The sequence below is a fragment of the Rhineura floridana genome, chromosome 22 (assembly GCF_030035675.1).
Source record: "Rhineura floridana isolate rRhiFlo1 chromosome 22, rRhiFlo1.hap2, whole genome shotgun sequence".
Classification (NCBI taxonomy): Eukaryota; Metazoa; Chordata; class Lepidosauria; order Squamata; family Rhineuridae; genus Rhineura; species Rhineura floridana.
The window spans coordinates 9,575,298-9,593,236 of NC_084501.1; the positions used below are offsets into that span (position 1 = coordinate 9,575,298).

Consider the following 17,939-nt stretch of genomic DNA (forward strand, 5'->3'; position numbering starts at 1 on the left):
CGGGGAGAGAGGAGGAAGGGTTGTAGGGTGACATCATCGGCAGCCAATAAGAAGCCGGCCCGGCTCTCCCGGTGAATGTGACGCAGAGGGAGCACGTGACTCCTTCAGGAGCTTACATTCATTGTGAAACGGGCTTGAACAGCCTCGGAAACTCCAGCCCCGTAGGGAGGGGTGCAAGCAGCGGGCTGATCTGGGGGGGCGAGGGCAGAGCTTCTGATTGGAGCTCTGGTCCTTCATGTGCGTTTTAAACCGTAGCCCGACACATCCTCCTCGTCTTTATTTTGCAATTGCAACAGGAACAATAAAGGGGGAAGGTAATAATGAAGATGATGAGGATTTTAAAAAAACAAACACCAAAAGCAGCAAGGACAAAAATCTATTGCCTGCTGACACTGACAGTAAGAGTACTCCACCAATCCTGTTTTAATTGTATGTAACAATACAAGCAGTGTCTGAAGGGTGTCAAATGAAATTGACAATTATAAGCCATACATTGGGATGTGTTTTTTTATTTATACAGTATATTATCATTCTTTAATAATAAATAAAATGTTCAAGTTTTGCAAGGGAAAAATGCAGCTAACGCATTTCCCCCCACATACACACACATCTATAATGTTAATAGGTAGAGAAAACTAAGAAAAATGAGATTGTTGCATTCTTTCCCCCTTGCAGAAACAAACTTTTTTTTTTAAGTAGGTGACTAGTTTTCCTTTTTATCTCAATGCTAGGAAAAGCAACCTTGGACAGGGAGAAGGAAAGCAAAACTTCTTAGAAGGGTCTGAAAAGGGTCTGCCATTTAGCGATGTGTTCAATTTTAAATTGAAATTAAATAAATGAGGCCATCTCAATCAGGAGTCGGTGGTTGCGGTTATTCAATTATAACCACCTAACAGCTGAGGGCAACGCCTCTCCTTGACAAATCCTCTTTGAGAATGAGACAAAATCCCCGAGGAGAGACCTATCTATCAACAGCTACTGCAGAACCTCCAGATTCAGAGGCAGCGTATCTCTGTTAATACCATTGCCAGGGAGGGACATACAGTTGCTTTCATGCCTTTCTGGTGGGCTTCCAGAAGGTATCTGATTGGCCACTGCAGGAAACAGGAAGCTCAACTAGATAGACAATCATATGCAGGTGAAAGAACTGTCTCCCCACCCCAGCACCACTATTTCAACATGCCATGCTGCTTATAAAGGCACAGGAGCAGCCCCCCCCCCAAAAAATACCCTGGCACAGACCAGGCCTTATGTCTACGTAGCTTGGTTGCATCATGGGCCTTCAGCGGGCGGCTACCACATTTTGAAATAAATGAAGCAATACATATTATTATCTAGGGGGGGTCCCCCCATAAGACCTTTATGTCCAGAGTCTAAAATTACCTGATTTCTAAGAGTATCCTGCAGAAAAAAAACTGAGGAGGTGGGGAAGAAAGGTCTGTTGTTTCTACAAGTCATTGACAACTCACTCCACTCACCATTACATTTAGAATTTGCCCCTCCATTGTAGACACCCTTGCTAACTGCACCGCTGAATGTTTCCTCTGAGGCCCAATTCACATATGCAACAGAATCAAAACTTGAAGCCTTTGCTGGACTGTGCCGCTTCAGGCTGAATGCCTGTGACTACGAAGGAAAATGTCCTTGTATGTAGAAAGCTAACAAGTCAGGGAGAAGGGTGCAACCTAGTCTCCCTGGACTTCTGTTTTTCTAGGGACAGTGGACCTTTTCACAGGGCAGCGTTGCATTGCTCAAACGCCTCCCCTGTTGTCTGAAATGGTACAATCCAGATAGAGTTATAATACTTTATTTTACTTGTTTACTATCCTTCCCAGGAGCTCAAGGTGCCATACATGCTTCTCCTCTTTTATGCTCACAACCCAGTGAGGTAGGTTAGGCTGAGAGGTCATGACTGGCCCAAGGTCATCTAAGGAGCTTCATGGCTGAGTGGGGATTTGAACCCTGATCTTCCACACCCAGTCCAGCACTCAAACCACTACACCACCCTGGCTCTCAGGGATTGAGCAAGGAGAAAGCCTACAATTGCCTACGGGGGGGGGTGTTATCTGATGCTAGTCTTACTCAGAGTAAACCCATCAAAGTTAATGCACATGACTAAGTTAGGTTCATTAGGGTTTACTCTGAGTAGAACTAGCCCCGGATACAACCCAAAATCCCTCTGCGTGTATAAGTTGAGTTGGTGCCTGGAGCAGGAGATTTGGGCATAATCTAAAAATGAAGGTGCAAAGCGTGTTTTAGGACAGTTGCTTTTATTCCTGTGCAAAATTATGGGACCAAACCAATGTTAAGAAATTAAAATATACAGTTGAAAAATATCAAAAAAACCGGCAGTGAGGAGTAAGGAATGGATGAATCACGGGACCCCTTGTTTTTTAAAAATGCATCCTTTGTCCTGCATTTGGGTGGCTTTCGCCTTGGGTTTTTGCAATCCCTTCTGGCGTGAGTCAACAAGCAGGCGCCTCTGGAGCCGCCCGCAATCGGGGATGAGTGTGCATGGGTCGGTCATTGGGATCATCTGTGTCATTCAAGGTGTGTGTCATGCAATTGCCATGCTGTCCTTTGGCCTGACGCCTGTGTACTACTCACCCCAAAAAGCATTTAGCTGATGCCTAGAAACAAAAATGTTTACAAAAATGTAAAGATACATTTAAAGCACAGTCACCCATCCTGAGAACTGTAGTTGATCCTTCACGGAGTTACAATTCCTAGCACCCTGAACAAACCTACAGTTCCTAGGATTCTTTGAGGGAAGCCCATGCTCTAAATGTATGGTGTGTACGCAGCCTAGTCACACCCAGACCATGCAGAGGACAAACAAACCATACATTTAAAGAGCATTTAAAGTACATGGCTTCCCCCCTTCAAGAATCCTGGGAACTGTAGTTTACCCCTCACAGAACTACAGTTCCCAGCACTTTTAACAAACATCAGCTCCCAGGATTCTGGAGGCATTCAAGAGGCAGCTGGACAGCCATCTGTTGGGAATGCTTTGATTTGGATTCCTGCGTTGAGCAGGGGGTTGGACTCGATGGCCTTAGAGGCCCCTTCCAACTCTACTATTCTATGATTCTATGATTCTTTGGGGGAAGTCATGCGCTTTAAATGTGGTGTGTGCACGTGTATACGCAGCCGTAAAGCACATGGCTTCCCCCAAAGCATCCTGGGAACTGTAGTTTGTTAAGGGTGCTGGGAATTGTCGCTCTGTGGGGAGGTAAACTACAGTTCCCAGGATTCTTTGGGGGAAGCCATGTGCTGTAAATGGATTATGCTTTAACTATATATATGCTAGCTGTGCTGCATTTGAGGGCCCTCCTCCTCATTAGGAACATAGGATGCCACCTCATACTGAGTCAGACCCTTGGTCTATCTAGCTCAGTGTTGTCTACCCTGACTGGCAGCCCCTCTCCAAGGTTTCAGACAGGAAGTCTCTCCCAGTCATAACTGGAGATGCAATTGGAGATTGAACCTGAGACCTTCCGCATGCAAGGTGTGTGCTCTACCACTGTGCTACGGCCCTTCTCCAGTTGGGGGGTGGGTGGGCTGGACTAGGACAGGGTTGCCAACCCTTTTGGGCCCTGGGGCACATTTGGGGATCGAATAAATTGTCGTGGGCACCACAAAAGACCCATTCTGCGCAAGAAAATCTGGCAACAACCACAACAGGCAAACGTCATGCCTAGCCCAGAACTGTTGCTAGACATTGAGACCTCGGAGGATGGACCAGGCATCTCACAGGTAAAGGACCTTGAACAGCAGGCAGGGGCCCCTGAATCCAATGCTGAGGATTCCCCTTGAGAGGCCCTCTGGGCTGATACCCTATGAAGAACCCCTGGAACTGTCAGAGGAGGAGGTAGAGCCTTTCCTAACCACCACCCTGGTCCTCAAGAGTGCCAGCGCCAAAAGCTTCGTGTGCAGGCCAAAGACTGGCAGCATGGCATGCATTTGGGGGCTCGGGCTCATCGGTCACCTCATAAGGGGTCTACTCATAAGTGAGCAATCCCTGAGCCTCCTTCACCACCACCAGCTGTGATTAGGGTGGTGTTTAGGAGGCCAGAATATATAAGGCCTCCCTCTTGCATTTTCTAGTTGCTGGAAGCAATACAGGTGGTTGGTTCTTGGTGCTGCTGACTTGCTGAGCTCTTTGGGATATGGACTTTAGCCTGTTTCTGTATCATGTTTTGGGCCTTGGCTGAGTCTCTGTGCTTGACCTTGGCTTGTTGAGACTATGCTGCACCATGAATCCCTGCTCTCTCTTGGGTAAATGTTTTGGGTAAAAAGGTTACTCTCCTTGGAGTGAAGGCCTAGTTCTTCAGGGGCATCCCTTGGAGCAAGACAGCAAAACATCTATGCACAGGTATGTTGAATGAATAAAACACAGACCAAAAAAGCAGGCAGCCCCCCCCATGACTGAAAAAGAAAGGCCCCAAAGACTGCAAAACCTTTTTTTAAAAACCCTACATATTGTCTAAGAGAGCCAGTGTGGTGTAATGGTTAAGGTGTTGGACTACGACCTGGGAGACCAAGGTTCGAATCCCCACACAGCCATGAAGCTCACTGGGTGACTTTGGGCCAGTCACTGCCTCTCAGCCTCATGAAAACCCTCTTCATAGGGTCACCATAAGTCAGGATCGACTTGAAGGCAGTACATTTACATTTTACATATTGTCAGGGACTTTTGATGGGCAGCAAGTGTAATGCCTGAGGGTGCTGTGGTGGCCGAGGGTGCTGTGTTGAGGATCTCTGGCCTAGGCGATCAACCCTCCAGTCGTGGCTGGTGGCTCCATGTCAGTGTGGCAGAGGAATCTATTCTGGGTTTTTTGCTTGAATGTTCAAGGAGCTGTCCAAGGTAATACAGCAAAGTTCGGACTAAAACATGGAGCAGATTCCACTGACATGGAGCCACCAGCCACCACTGCAACCCTATTTGCCTTTTATTTTGCCTCCTAAGAGCCCTGCTATAGATCAGGCCAAAAGTCCATCCTGTTTCCTAGAGTGGCCAATTAGATGCCTCTGGAAAGTCCACAAGCAGGTTGCGAAACAACATCCCTCGTCTCCTGTTGCTCCCCAGCCACTGGTATTTGGAGGTAGACTGCCTCTAAGTTTGGAAGTTCCACATGGCCACCATGGCTAATGGCCATTGACAGGCCTCTATCTTCCACACGTGTACCTAATACCCTTTTAAGGCCAGTGGCTATCATCGCCACATCCTGTGACAGCAATAAGTTAATGATGTGTTGTGCAAAGAAGCTGTTCTTCTGGTCTGTCCTGAACCAGGCCCCAATCAGTTTGTGAACTTGAAGTCTAGCATTATAGAGGAGGGGTGGGGGAAGGTTTCTTTCCTCACCATGCACACTTTTTATAAACCTTAACCATGTCCCCTCTCTTCATTAGAGAGCCAGTGGTGGCTAGAGAGTTGGGTGACCACAGTTCAAATCCCCGCTTAGCCATGAAGCTCAGCTGAGTGGCTTTGGGCCAGTCGCACTCTCTCAGCCTAATGTACCTCACAGGGTTGTTGGGAGGATCAAATGGGAAGGCCGACGAGAACCATGTGTGTCACCTCGAACTCCTAGGGGGAAAGACGAGATATAAATGTAATAACAGTTGTGGAGGGGGCTGCTTTTCTGGTTTTGTCCATGCTTATTTTTCTTTCCGTGGTCTGTGAATGACACGATATATTTGTCTCTTGCTTTTCCTCCAAGGAGCTCAAGGTCATGTGCATTAGCCTTTCCTCTCTGCTCTTGATCTGTGCATCAGCCCTGTGAGGTAGGCTAGGCTCACTCAATATATGTACAAAAGCAGCAGTTCCTGCCAATAGATTGTGAGGTGGAGAGATGAAGAGGTCCCTGTACACGTACAGTGTATTTATTTATTTTAATACATCTGTGCAGCCGTGGGCAAGGTGCACAGTCCCAAGGAGCCCAGTTGCCCCCCAGCTGGTAGTTGTGGACAAGGAAGGGGCTGGCTTGTGCAGCTGTGGCAAGCTGAGCAGGCCTTAGCCAGCTGGGGAGGACTAGCCTCAGAGGGAGGCAATGGGAAACCCCCTCTGAATACCGCTTACCATGAAATCCCTATTCATAGGGTCGCCATAAGTCGGGATCAACTTGAAGGCAGTCCATTTCATTACATGTATATCCTACCTTTCTTCCAAAGAGCTCAAAGTGGTGTACAAACATAGTTCTTCCCCCTTCTGATTTTATCCTCACAATAGCCCTGAGAGATAGGTTAGGCAGAGAGAGATGGTGATAGGCCAAAGTCACTGAGTGAGCTCCCTGGCCAAGTGGGGATTTGAACCGCGGTCGTCCCGGTCTGACACTCTAACCACTACACCACACTGGGTGAGTGCACTGTGCTCACGAAATTGTGCTGGCTTTGAAGGGGGGGCAGAAGAAAAGAAGTGTTCCTCCCTGCCTAAACTAAAAAGCCCCACATGGACATAGCAGGAGCCTTTTCCCCTGTTGCTTCATACCCTTGATCATCTGGATTAGTGGTCTTCAACTGGTCCAGATCCATGACCCACCTCTGACTCCCAACCTGCAACATGAGACCCATTTTCACTTTGGATTTGATGTCACATGATTGACAGGAGGGTTGCCCTACCCACCTGTCGAAGTTGACCCACAATGTGGGAGCAAAACATGAATTAGTGTGGGGCGAGATTAGACCTAGCTAAGCATCCCTCCCTTTATTCCCCCCCACTCCCCTTTAGACCTGGCTAAGACTTCCTCAATTTCCCACCTCTTAGACCAGGCTAAGGCTTCCTCCATTTCCCTACCCGCTTTGTCCTGCCACATTGCAGCATTCATGGAAATTGATAAAGTGAGTGTCTCATCAGAAAAATGCATCCTAGCCCAGACACTACACGTAGTGCTTGTTTGGTCTGGTCAGCCCTAGCTAGAGTCCAACATGGCAGTAACAGCTGTCCTATGATCCACCTGGTGTGACCTCACCTCCCACCTGTGAGTCCCGACCCACTATTTGAAGACCTATGATCTGGATTGCCCTCTTCTGCACCTTCTGTATCACCCCTTTGGAGAGGCAAGGACCAGAGCTATGCATAGTATTCTAACCAGGATGCATCACAGATTTCTAGAATACCATTACAATATTGGCAGCCTCCTTTCTTGATCTCTTTCCTTGTCATCCTGAGCATGGAAATTGCCTTTACAATCCCTCCCTTCCTGTCGCTCATACTTAACACCACACACAGTCGCTCTTTCTCTCCCTCCCCAACTCAGGGTGGCTTTTTTCAGACATGCACCATTGAGAAAGGGAAAAAATCCCCTTTTGCTCACGGTATTGAACCCCGGCAATTCCAGCTGTCGGAGAATGATCATTGTCAGCCAAAAAGCATCCGTGTGGGAGCGAAGGGAAAATCCAGCCCAAATCCCCTTTTCCCACGCTGACAGCTACTGCCAAATCCCAGCATAGCCTCGGCCTGAATCATATGTTGGACCAGCTCTTGCCAAGCTGGTGCCCTCCAGAGTGCTGGCTGGGCTGATGGGAGTTGTGGTCCAAAACCTCTGGAGGGTCCCAGCTTGGCAAAGTCTGCATTGGACTATGCTGGTCCCAAATTTCAACGTTCTGTGCATATATCTGTCACAGTAAACTATAGCTAATAGCTCCCACTTCTCTAGCATAGCGTTGCAAACTACTCAAACCATGATTGGTAAGCCTGGCAGCGAATCTTGGCTTGACACCATGGTTTGTTAGGACCAAAAGAAACCATGATCCCTGGGAATAATGCCAAGCCAGGTGTCATGGTTTGTGGCTCCCACATGCCCTAGAAGAGGACCACAGCAGGAGCAATCTCTGCATTCACGGCAAACTGTTAATTGTGCTTTACTGCAGAGGTGGGAACCTTTTCCAGCCCAAGGGCCATGCTCCCTTCTAGGCAACCTTCCAGGGGCCACATTCCAGTGGCAGTTGGGGCCAGAGGCAAGAGCAGGTGGAGCAATTAATGTAAGTTTTGCATTTGTAAAGAAGGCTAGATTTTTACACTCGCCCCTCTCTTTCCTCCATCCACACAAGCAAGAGGCTTGATCAGAGTTCAAGGACTCATTCCAGCCAGGCAAAAATGGGGAGAGGGTGGATCAGTGAGGGGTGTGAGTGGATTGAGTTGTGAGGGCTAGACAGGGAGGCTTGGAGGGCCACATTTGGCCCCTGGGTCTGAGTCCCCCCGCCTTGGTTTACTGTGATAGGTAAACTTAATCCCTCTCTCCAGTAGTGGCTGGTGCTCATTGGGACTGGTGGGGCGGAAGGCAGGGAGCCCCAGCGTAGGTGGAACCAGAGCCAATGACAGGCACAGCCAATCAGTTCCAGTTTTGCCTCCATCCTCCTTCCCTGCTGAGTTCTGCAAGGGCAACACTGAGACTTAAGGAGGAGGAAGCTGACAGCCAGGGCCACAAACCAAGGCTGAATGCAAGTATGAATGCCGGCAGGTGGAGATTTTTGAGGGTAGACTGAGACTGGTGGGGCAGTGCTCCTATGTGCCCTAATGGACCAGTATCCTCTGCCTGTCTGGCTTTCTTATATACCTATGAATAGTGCTTTTTGGGGGGTAAAAAAAATAAGGTGCCAGTACTCGTATATCGCTAAAAGTGCTAGCACAAATGGCTGCCAAGGGCAGTGAGTGCTGTCACAAAAAAGCCCTGTGTGTATATATATTACACACAAGTACATGCGTGCATGTGCGCACACACACACATGCACACTTGAAAGAGAGAGAACTGGTAGCAGTTGATTTTGAGCCATCGTTCTTTCCTAGTTCCAGATGAGCCAGCTGAACCAAACACAAGGGCGTTAACTGGTGACTCATAGGCCATACACACGCTCTGTGTAATCACAGTGAACTCCTAATTCCCCATAAGGAGGCCTAGTTTAACGTGTCCTGGAAGGGAGCCAAGTCAGGGCAGAGACTTCTGAAAAGTGTAAACCTGAATTCCTTTGAGTTGGTAACGAAGATCCTTATCTAGTTACATAAATTAAAAATGGATCGAACAAGACCACGGTGAAGCAAGGTTGTTGGGTTCAAAACATAATGGCAACTCGTCGTTAAAAATAAGCCATGGTTTATAAGCCAATAACACATCATGGCTTTTACATTGTGGTTTTGGGGTAGAAAACAACTATTACTTATTTATTTTATTTTATTAGGTTTATATCCTGCCCTTTCTCTCAGTAGGAGCCCAGGACGGCAAACGGAAGCACTAAAAACACTTTAAAACATCATAAAAACAGATTTTAAAATATTTTAAACAACCATTAAAACACATTAAAATGAAACAAACATCTTTTTAAAAAAAGGTTTAAAAACATTTTTTAAAAAAAGGTTTGAAAACATATTAAAAAGCAATTCCGATGCAGACACAGACTGGGATAAGGTCTCTACTTAAAAGGCTTGTTGAAAGAGAAACTTATTAGTCTGCCGGGCTGCATTCACACATTGAAGCAAACCACACTTTAGCTAAACAAACCACGGCTTAGAATTAGGGCATTAAACTGAAGGGCTTGTGAGGATTTGGCCACGTAGACCACTGAGTCAGTTTGTGGCAAAGGAGAGATTTGATCTGGTAACCCCCTGATTTATAGCTCGGTCTCTTTAACTAGTGTGCTAAAGAGTAGCCAGACCTGACTTGTAGAGATGACAAGAAGATGTACAAGTTTGCCGAAGGACGTACACATTGCAGGGACTGTAACTTTTTGTTGGTCAGGATGAGAGTAGGGGGAGGCGTCTGTGTGTGCGTGCGTGTAGATTTCGAAGCAAGTTTGCACACCAAGGTTGCTTTCAGACTGTTGCGGTTAAATCAGCTCCTAGCAAATTCAGGCTGCACTATTAAAGCTGATAGGAGCTCTTGTGCAACAAACCTGCTTCTCCAAAAGACTGGATTTTTATTTATTTATTTATTTTGCAGTATGGCCGGGAAATGCACTGGAGAGTGTGGAATAAAGCTAATCGCCAAACAAATTGTGCTAAATGTTCATTAAATAGCCTGTCAAGGTAGAGAGAGACAGAGAGTCTATACTGGGGGTAGAATATAGGAAACTGCCTTATAATGAGTCAAACCAATTTGTCCATCTAACCCAGTATTGTCTGCACCGACTGGCAGCAGCTCTCCAAGTTTCAGACCAAGTGTCTTTTCCAGCCCTACCTGGGAACTGAACTTGGGGCTTTCAGACGCTGTACCCATGAGCCGCGAGAGCCAGTGCAGTGTAGTGGTTAAGATGTTGGACTACGACCTGGGAGACCAGGGTTCGAATCCCCACACAGCCATGAAGCTCACTGGGTGACTTTGGGCCAATCACTGCCTCGCAGCCTCAGAGGAAGGCAATGGTAAACCCCCTCTGAATACCGCTTACCATGAAAACTCTATTCGTAGCGTGCCATAAGTCGGGGTCGACTTGAAGGCAGTACATTTCCATTTACCCATGAGTCGCGGCCCTTGGTGGCCACCGTGAGGGAGGTGGGCAACTGCACGTTAAACAGAAGGGAGATTGGATAGTGGAATGCATATATAGAATTGTTTATGGATGGAATGGTTTTAAATTGTTTTTTATTTATGTTTTTACTGTGAAATTGCTTCGAGATATATTATGGGGAAAAAGGAAAGGAAATGGACTGCCTTCAAGTCGCTCCCGACTTATGGCGACCCTATGAAGAGGGTTTTCATGGTAAGCGGTATTCAGAGGTGGTTTCCCGTTGCCTCTCTCTGAGGCTGAGAGGCAGGGACTGGCCCAAGGTCACCCAGTGAGCTCCGTGGCTGTGTGGGGATTCGAACCCTGGTCTCGTAGTCCAACACCTTTACCACTACACCACACTGGCTCCCTTATGAGAAGTGATTGATAAATAGAATCAAATAAATATGTGTGCGTGTTATCTGTTGTAAGCTACTTTTAGCATAATCTGATTTAAAAGGTAGATATAAGTCTAGCACCACTTTTTTAATGAAGGGATGGTTTAATCCTATGTCTTGGTATGGGATATCTACTTGTTATACAAAATAGCAAACATATATGAACAAACATGCAACACATAATACATTCATCATATTCAAAAGCAAGACAATATATAATTATGCTCCTATTTAAATTCTATTAAAATTTAATATTAATTTATTATCTTGGTAGCGAAAAGGTGTCAGTTTATTCCAATTTAAATGTTTGCTCCCTAAAGCTAACAAAGGGGAACCGTCTCTTTTTGAACTGCTCCTTTTTTCCTGTCATCCATCTTTTTAATTTCAACAATTCTGTGTGCGTTTTGCCATCTTTGCAATGTGCCACACCTGGTTAAGCTGTTCTCGTTTGGTGGGAATTGGAATAGGTTGCCATTTTGCAGCTTGCGACAACATCATCGTCACTGATTTAATTATGTCATTTATTTAATACACGTAGAACGTGCTTTTTTGAAAACAAAGCTGAAGCAATCTTCCCAATTAAGATTTCTTTCCATCGGCATAAAATAATGTCCCACCCTGGTTTTGGAAGTTGCATGTATATTCTGTGTCTGCCTTTATTTTGGCACCTCCCAAAGCCTGATAACAAAGTCTTGTTTGGGGAGGGGGGCCTTGCACGTTGTGTTTGTGCGATTCCTCTCCCTTGGGGAATTCCAGTCTCGGCTGACTGCCTGGGCACGCACAGCGCACACACATTCACAGTAAAGAACACCGACGCGCCTGCCTGCGGCCCAACCTCTTTTCCCCAGGGACTCAAAGTATGATGTCACTGCTAGCCAATCAGGATGACTCCCTTTTGCCCCAAGTTGTAAATCTTTCTATTTGCTTGTTTTTAATTGGGCAGAAGTGGATGTATGAATAAAAACTCTCTTCTTGTTTCAGTGTTAACCATAAAGGGGAGGGAGAGGGATAACAGAGCTTCTTCTGGTAGGGGGGATGATGAAAATTCCTTTTTTGCTTTGGGATTCTGCTGATAACTTCATGGATTTGGGTGGTGGTGGTTTGGGGGAGCTATTTTTTTCAGCTGCTCTGTTTGCAGTGGGCGAGTCAGAGGGTCCAGGCAGGTCTGCCCCATACGTTTGCAGCACACCCAGCGCACATTTAAAGCAATGACCTCCCAAAGAATCATGAGAATTTTTGTTTAAGGGTGCTGGGAATCTGTGAAGGGGAAACTACAGTTCCCAGAATTCTTTGGAGGAAGTAATGTGCATTAAATGTGTTTTGGATGCAGGAGTGTAGTCGTCTGAGATTGCGGAGGGTTGTAGACCCCTTACTTCTTGGGGAGTAGAGTCCCAGCCAGGGTATATACGAGCCAATCAGCGTGAAAGGGGAGCTTGTTAGCCACTAAGAAGAGCCCTTGTCCTGACTGGAGCCAATCAGAGTAAAAGGAGTTGAGTCAGCCACTGAGAAGACTCTTCTCAGTAGCTAACCCACAGCCTCTCCTTTCATGCTGATTGGCTCCTGGGGACATCTGCTGCAGTAGAGGACAGCAAAGGAGACGAGAGAAAGTGGAAAAGAAGTTTGTGGCTGTGAGGAGCTGTGGCATCACTATCATGAAGGGAACCGGCACTTCTGGATTTGCCACTACGCTATGGTTGGATCAGCTTTGAATGTATGGTGTGCCTTTGCACAACTCAACAGAGAGGAGAATGGGAGAATTAGTTGCCTCTACCTGTCATTGGCTCTAGATCCACCTACTGCTAGGGCTTCCTACCTTCGGCCCCACCAGTCCCAATGGGCACCAGCCATCACTGTTTGATTTTTTTTTAAGTTTCCCAACTGCTTGTCAATCACTCCAGTGCCTTTGCTCTCATTGGCCAAAATGCTGGAAGCACGGATTGGATTTATTTCATACGAAGGAAGGCTTGCATGGTACCACCCTCAAGCATATCCTTTTGGTTGTCTCAAACTGAGTCCTACTTGGGACAGACCCATTGCAATAAATGACCATGACTAACAAGCCCATTGATGTCAATGCGCTGAGTAGGCCTTAGTTGGCTACAACCCTTTGATTGTTTTAAATATTTATATCCTGCCAAGATTTTTGGGATGACTGAAAACTTACTTAAATACAACCAATCATACTCCATGTGGACCCAGGATGGCGCCAGCGGGTGGCCAGATCGGGCACTGGCTGAGGGTCCCTGTGGCTGACCGAGGGTAGAACTTTTGTTCTCTGATCCCTGCCAGCATCAGGTCGTAGGCTGTGACCAGATAGCGGCATGGAGTGTGCAGCAGGAGCGCCACTCTTCCAGCCAACATCACCCCTGCACGTGCAGGCCATGGGTGCTTAATGCGTCACCTCACCTCCTGGCTGATGGCAAGCATGCATGCTGACCTGCAAGGTGAAGCAACTGGGCATATTTAAGTGCATGTGCATGCATACACAGGGGGTAGCAGGGCTGTAGTGGGCTGGTACCAACCCTATGTGGACCCATATTCCAAGATGGGTGTTGACACGTTACAGTCAACAAGTGTACAGTCTGTACCTGTGTCTTAACACTGATTTTTGTAAGCTGATTCGAGAGCCTTTTTGGCTAATGGGTGGGGTATAAATGCCATAAACAAATAGTTGAGCTGTACAGTTCCATTTTATTCACATGCTATTTTCAATGAGTGTACAGTCTGTGTACCTGTTTACACAATGGCTGAGATGTACAAATCAAGCCTACACTCTTTACACATTTTAAAAGTGTTTATGTGAAAGGCAGCTTACACCTGGGTTCAGTATAATGTGTGAACAAGCTCCCCATCTGTGGAATATGCTCCCCAGTGAGGTCTGCCTGGCGCCTTCATTGACATCTTTTCAGCACCAGGTAAAGATGTACCTTTTCTCCCAGGCGTTTGATAGATGGAGGTGATGTTTTGTTTTTCATATGCTGCCAAACCTTCCTGTGGCTGTGTGGGGGTGGCATTGCTATTGTTTTGTTGTTGTTGTTGTTATGTTTTCATAGTTTATTTCTTTTGTTTTAACATTGTGTAAGTCGCTCAGGGACCTTTGGGTATCAAGTGATTAATAAATCTAATAAACAATAAGAAGAAGAAGAAGCCTAAAGCCAGTCACTATTTTCTGGTCCCTGTACCTGGTGAAGCATTGCTGCGATGATGTCCTGATTTTGCCTCGGGGGCAATGGGGATTGGTGCCTATTTGGGATTGGTGGGGCGGAAGGCAGGTTGCCCATCAGCAGGTGGAGCCAGAGCCAATGACAGGCAGAGCCAACTAATTCTAGTTTTGCCCCTGTCCTCCTCCTCCTCCCTGCTAAGTTCTACAAGGGCGAGACTGAGGAGGCGGAGGAGGAACCTGACAGGCAGTTCTGCCCCCTGGGCTGGTTGTAAGTAAGAGGGCAGGCAAGTGGAGGCTGGGCTGAGGCCAGGCTGAGGATTGGTGGGGCACTGACCCATTTGCCCTAATGCACCACTGCTTTTGGAGAGAGGTTGGGTCTCCTGCAGTTAAATCTGTCTGTGTGTGTAAATCACGAGTATGAATACAAATTTCAGGGCATTGTGTGTGTTCTTTTGGTTTGGTTTGGTTTTTCTTTCCTACCTCGCTACATCTGGGGATGAGGAGCTTGTGGCCTCTAGTTGTGGGTGGACTCCAATTCCCATCAGCCTCAGGCTACGTGACCCAGTGGAGGTAGAACATAGTTAATAATGGCTGTATTCTTCCTCTGCTGCCGGAGGCAGTGTGTCTCTGAATGCCAGCAGCCGGGGATTGCAAGCAGAGGTGGGAGCTGCTGTTGCGCTCGGGTCTTGCTTGCAGGCTTCCCATTGGGGCATCTCGCTGGCCTCCGTGAGAACAGGATGCTGGCCTAGATGGGCCACTGGCCTGATCCAGCAGCCAGCCTCTTTTTATGTCCTTACAACGGCAGTTCAGCAGCAGCTGGGGGAGGGGCAACTTCTCCCTTCCTGCTTGTAAGTACTTATCCCCAAAGTAAACACCAGAGACCCGAGAGGGTCAAAACCACACTTAAAAACCTCCCGAAAGCTTGCAATCCAAATACATTTTTAAAAAATGCAAAATAGCATCGGTTGGAGAGAGAGGCTGGTAAGTTTTATTTCTTTAAAGGGGGTTGGTATCCAAAGTTAGTCCCACTCAAAGGAGTGAACGCATTGAAAAGCAATGTGCATTACTTTCCATGGGTATATTCTGAGCGGAACTTGAGTCAGGTGCATCCAAGGATTTCTTAACCCTGTTCTTCAGGTTCCAGGGTGGCTGTCACAACAATGTCACAATGCAATATTAAAATTGGTTGAAATGATTCACAAGCAGGAGATCAGTAGAGGCTGGTGGCGCCAATGTCAGTGGGGCAGTGAATGTGCTCTGGGTTTTAGTTTGGACTTTCAAGGTCCAAGGTGCTGCTGAAAGCAACTTGGACAGCTCCTGGAGAGTTCAGACTAAAACCCAGAGCAGATTCACTGCCCCGCTGACATTGGCGCCACCAGCCTCCCTTGCAGAAGAATGGAGTGGTTCCTCATCTTCTTGTTATCATATGCCTTCAAGTCGATTACGACTTATGGCGACCCTATGAATCATTTTTTCTATATATATTCATAGGGTTTTCATGGTAAGATGTATTCAGAGGTGGTTCACCATTGCCTTCCTCTAAGCCTATGGTACCCAGTATTCCCAGGCGGTCTCCCATCCAAGTACTAACCGGGCCTGACCCTGGTTAGCTTCCAAGGTCAGACAAGATGGGGCGTGTTCAGGGTAGTATGGCCATATGGCCTCATCCACCAGCTGTCAAAAGGCTGGGTAAAGAGTTAACAGGGTCAGAGCAGGCATTGGGAGGGGGGAATTTAACCCCTTTGTTCCCTATAAGGGTCCTGAGGAACACCCCTCTTCTGGAGCTGGTCTTTGCTGACACCAGTGAACAGCAAATTGGCCAGTGGACGACACTGTCAGCAATGGGGGATTTCCTCCCAAAGGAAATAATTTGCTTCAGATGAAAGATTTTCCTCAGGACTGCAGCAGGGGCTCGAAGCGTTCACGTGCACTCATGCACCTCAACACATTGCACTTGTGCTATGATCCTGATCCAGACTGTGCGCCTCACACCTGCTTTTAAACAAACCCAGCATGTACACAATTGCAAACACAGATTTGATGGAAAAGAAAAATAGGAAACAAAGCCAACTTGGCACTTGATTATGCCAAGACTGAAGAGTAAAATGCAAAACATTGTTCCTTATATTGCTGAAGTCCTAATATATTTATTTTTAGCTGGTGTGTAACTGAGCTCCAGCAGAACCTTGGTTGCTTCTCTTAACATTCAGAGGAGCTGCAACAAGTCACTCTCTTTTGATGGAGCCATGAGGGCTAGAAGCTTGTGGGGTGTTTGTTAACTGTCTTTTAACAAAAGCTGAGATTCTCAGGAGGCAATGCCATTAGATCCCCTATAATGTGTTAATCGAGGGATCCACTCAAGGCCCTTGCATATCACGCCAAATTTTGGGCTATGCATACCCTTCCAATCCTGCTTCATTTTGCTCAGTAGCAACCCAGTGGAACAGGGAGCAAAGCACAGCCACAGAAAAACCACTCCAAGTTGTAACTGAAACAAATACCCCAGTTTTTTGATATACGAAACTTAGTGGTATTGTTATTATTGAAACGAAAATACTGCTTGGAATTAAAGCAACCCGAAGTAAATTAAGAGTAATGTGATACATATATTTGCATAAGTGGATCAGTGATTAATGATGACCTGAACCATCAACAGAATAATAAAATCATAAAAATATGAACCAATAATATTGGAAAGGTTATTATAGACAGCATTGACAAAGCAAGCATTTTAGATCAGTCGTGTATTCTTGACTAAGGCTCCATATATGTGAATATGATGGCGACGGAGTGCACCCTGCTTCTTTCTATGCTGACACAATCCCCCCTCACACACACACACACACACACACGCGCGCGCGCACACACACAAGCACCATTGGACGTGTGTGTGTTCGTGTGAGACATCAGAAGGTTTTCTGTATCTGCCGAGAGCACAAAAGGCTTGCTACCGAGTCCGCCACTCGGTTGATGTCTGACGCCACTGATCACTTTGCAGCTGGTCAGGTCTAAGAGGAAAAACGATACTGTGCCCTGGGTTGTTCAGCCAACGTAAGGCTGCTTAACCAGACCACTCAGAGCACCATTGTCTCTTCTGCTCACTCCGATATATTCGTATATCAGTCTGGTATTATATTCCCATCAATGCAGCGGCAATTTTTACTGCATAATTTTATGATCCCCACTTTATGTTTACATCCTGCTTCTAGGTGCTCCAGGTGGCGCACGTGCTTCTCTTCCTCCCCCTGTCACAACAACCTTGCGAGGTAGGTTAGGCTGAGGGAGAGTGTGGCTTGTTGCTGAAGGTATGTTCACGGTATTTTTATTTACTTATCAAGTTCTTTTGCGCAAAACTGCTCTGGCCTTTCAGGCAACTGACTCCAGCTCCTGGCCTGGCTTGGAGCGACACGCACGTATTTGGTTTTTTTGGACTGCTCTTTTCTGCAAATCTGGTAGCTCGCATATCGTGTATTTCAAAAATAAAAAATTAAAGGTGCCTGCACAGGTAAATAAATACCTATAGTGTGTATCCAGAATGGTTTCCAAGCTTAGAGTAACATGCACGTTTTAAACATTATTATTTTTCATTGTTCTTTTGTGCAAATGTGGAACATCAAAACTTTCTGGGGCAGGGGAATTCTAGTGTAGTTGTTTTAATGAAAAGCTCCACACTCAAGGATAAACAAATCCCTGTGTGCATGCCACACCTACTCTCCCAAGATCACCCCTGCTGTGAATTATCCTTGAATGTTTTAACTTGGTTGGTACCTGTCCTTGAACTCGGATAATGCCTCTTGCTTGCCTATATGGAGGGAAAGGTGGGTGGGTGTGACAGTGTGTGTATACTATAAACTAACCCCCTTTACAAAGGTAAACTGCACATTTAATGCTCTGCCCACCACTAG

General features: G+C 46.6%; 1 pseudogene; it reads right to left on the reverse strand.

The window, feature by feature from the left end:
* Positions 1-15,576: 15,576 nt before the first annotated feature.
* LOC133375283 (5S ribosomal RNA) lies at positions 15,577-15,695 on the reverse strand (annotated as a pseudogene).
* Between the last annotated feature and the right edge of the window lie 2,244 nt (positions 15,696-17,939).